The sequence below is a fragment of the Sinocyclocheilus rhinocerous genome, unplaced genomic scaffold (assembly GCF_001515625.1).
Source record: "Sinocyclocheilus rhinocerous isolate Xijiao unplaced genomic scaffold, SAMN03320098_v1.1 scaffold252, whole genome shotgun sequence".
Taxonomy (NCBI): Eukaryota; Metazoa; Chordata; class Actinopteri; order Cypriniformes; family Cyprinidae; genus Sinocyclocheilus; species Sinocyclocheilus rhinocerous.
Genome location: NW_015625591.1, coordinates 492,432 through 496,157, shown reverse-complemented (window position 1 = coordinate 496,157; position 3,726 = coordinate 492,432).

Below are 3,726 nucleotides of genomic sequence, written 5' to 3'. Positions count from 1 at the left end.
GAGTCGCGACCCGAACCGCACTCGCATTAAATCTATTATATCAGATAAGCAAGATTATTTATTTTATCATGTAACACAAGCAATCAAACCAACATTAGTCATTCTAAGTTGGTGCTTTGAAGAAAAAGACATGCAGCGCAACATGATAATTAACAGGAAAAAAATATGAGAACGCGCATCCTTTCTGTAAACAGCACAAAATATCTTTGCCTCACTAAGGTTAAATTATGCCTACGTCTTTCTTTGGCCTGCGCTCTGGAAGTGATCTGTTAATTCTGCTGAACTTTAATTAAAACTGAAACTAAAACTGAAACTAAACTATATAAAAACTAAATAAAAATGCGTTCACAAAATAAAAACTAAAACTAACAAAAATATGAATGAAACTAATAAAAACTAAACTGAATTTTATGGCAAATTTGAAAACGATATTAAAATAAAACTAATTTAAAAATTCCTTTAAATTTCCTAAAAATAACCTTGCCTCAGACAACATACAAAACTACCAAATTTTGCTATAAGTTTGATTGCAACATATAATCATTGCTGTTAATAGTGTTCACCGTCTTTTTGATTACATGACATTAACTAACTGCTTGATTTTTACTGTACATTTCTGCCATATGGACATCAACCTGAGATAGTCACCACTGATAAGCTATTACTAAATATAATGTAGAAACTTTAATTTTCTGTAAAGCTGCTTTGCAACGATTTGCATCGTGAAAAGCGCTATACAAATAAAATTGAATTGAATTATTTAGTTTTATTCTTAATTTGACTCCATAAAATTACCATTCGTGTAATAATTCTTTGGGTTAAATAAGAAAACGGTTCTCCTAAATACAGTGTGAGAAACGATAGGACTTCATCCAATGCTTAATATAACGACATGGTGCAGTTTTGGCCAGGAGCCTAAAAGGCCAAATAATGAGCAGGTTAAATAATGAGTCACAGTAACTTACATAAACAAGCAGGGATTTGCGAGTGAGAAAACGTAAAATCATTCTAGTTTTCTAATAGAAAAAAACAGAACAATGAAAAGACAAGAATTTAAAACGATTAAAAAAAACACTTAACTTGGTAAAACTTAATTTTGACAATCCACTCCACATTCTCCTAACTATAAGTAACTTTGCAACTACATGTCAACTACATTAGAGTAGTTAGTAGACTATCTGCTTAATATCTGCCAACACTTTATTTTTATGGTCCCCCAACACATTCTACTGACTATAACTTTGCTAGCCTAGTACATGTCAGCTTACTCTACTAAACCTAACCCTAACTTAGCAGTTTACTAAAGTTGTTCCTGTGGCTCAGTGGTAGAGCATTGTGTTAGCAGTGCCAAAGGTTGTGGGTTCAATTCCCAAGGAACACACACACTGGTAAACATGTATAGCCTGAATGCACTGTAAAAGCGTCTGCTAAATGCATAAATTATTATTACTAATGCTCTAATGAGAGTTAGTTTACATGTAGTTGTTAAATAGATACATCATGTGGGAAAACGGCTTAATATTGACAAATAAAAGTCTAAATAAAAACAATGAACCTGCTCTTACACTCAAAAAGAGTTGCTCACTCAGAGTTCTCTGCTTTCTCGACATGCTATTATTAATGCTAGATCTAGACAACTAGAAATTGGCATGCTGGCTTTGCAAGTATTGTGTGTTATGTAGTTGTCACATGTCATTCAGTTTGGACATTGTTTTCCTCATGCACGTTACCCTTCATTGAGTTAATTGTGTCATTCTGTTCAGGTGTGTGTAGTTAATTATCCTTGCTTGGTCTGTGTATTTAAGTTCCTGTGTGTTCAGTTCTAGTTTGTCTGGTCTCGCCTATGTTAATGCTACCCGTGTGTTGGATTAAAGACTTTATAAACCTTCTTTGTCTTCGTGCATTTGTGAGCAGCGTAGCGGTGACAGTAGTATGTTTTATTGCACAAAGAAAGAAAATTCACTTAAAGCACACAATTAAGATGAATGCCAAATCACCATGATGTGCATATGGTGTGCAGTTTAGGAGTATATTAGGATCAAAAGTATTAGGATCTGAAGTCTATAATTTACCAGAGGAACTGAACTGGATCCTGAAAATTACCGTGGTACTCATTTATCACCTGAATCAACGATTTTGACTCTTTGATAAAGCTGAAAGAATCCAACAGCTTACCGCTTAGACAAGGAGGAGGGGGGGGGGGAATGGTGACATTTTTACACAGCTTCTTCTTATTCCTCATGTTCTAAAACGCCAAGCTAAATTTATAACTCTATACTTCAAAAAGAAACAATGAATTGTTCAATGTGTCATTAACATATTGCTTGAGGACATAGTTTAATTTATTGCTTTCATTTTAGTAATAAATTAACTTATTCTAATACATTTAATAAATTGAAATGTCATTCTTTATTTCACTGTAGAAAGATTCCACTTGCCTCTGAGGCATAATAAATCAGTGTGCTAATACACCAAAATAAGGAAACAAACAATTAAACAGTGCACATCTTTGCAGTTAAATGCAGGTACTTCAGTCAGTAAATTGATTCATTTCACACTGCTAAGTACCAGCAAGATAGATCATTATTTTTCAAAATGCTTTTTACATATTCTCTAATTCATTTATCATAATCACACAGGTTATAAGTAACATAAAAACGGGCATGGAAAATATACCACATAAAAATAATACTGCAGTACTGACATAGACATTTCACTTACAGATGCAATGAAAGATTGGCCACTGGCCCTGACACTAAAAAGAATCACCTGGGTAACAGAGAAAGGTCTCAATCCACTGCAGATTCCTTAGAACTCTAATACTGCACTCATCTAAGTAAAATCATTTATGCTGAGTAAAACTATAAGAGTTTCAGCTGTTTTACTTTTTTTAAAAACAAAAATTCTGATGTAATGCCTCATAGGAGTTACTTTGGAAATTAGCTGTGACCCATGTTAAGCTTAAGTTGCTTGAAGTGGATAAGCTCAAAATTGATTACATTCCCTACTAGACTTGGCTGACTTTTCAGTGGAGAATGAAACCCTCTTCCTTTTATATATCTCCTTCTGTATTAAGCTATTAACTCATCAGATGGGGTCTTATGATTAAGCAACACTAATATGTCAGCCATTTTTTTGTTTTGAAAAAAATAAAAGTCTAAATGTTAAAGTAGGTCCTATGATTTTGAGTTGAAATCTCATATTGTTTAATGGTGGTGATGTAACTAAATATAGTCACAAATTAACACAGGCAAGCATTAATTTCACAGTTTTAAAAGTATCAAAGATAAAGATGAGTCAGAAAGTTCCAATACAAAGGTATTTAAGGGTATTTAATGGTACTTTGGTATGTAATCCAAAGTAACGTAACAGTGTGCACAATACACAAACAACAACCGACAATGAACTGAGGAAGCAACTTACGTATGTAAGGGATGACTTAACGTTATACCGCTTCGCGTCGGGGTCCTGATCACCCTGTCGGGGTTTATTCTGAGATAACAACTGGCTGGATGTACATTATCCCGCTTATTACACGGCTACTTGCCACATAAGTAAATAATTAGACGCGAAATATTGATTTGAGTTGAAAGATTGCAAAGCTTCTGTGAAGACAGCAATTGCCAGCATGCGACAAATTCAAACTAGACGGACATTTAAGCGAAACGGTGCAGTCAAACCACTTATTACACAACATTTCACCACAAAAATAATTAAGGCAATAAA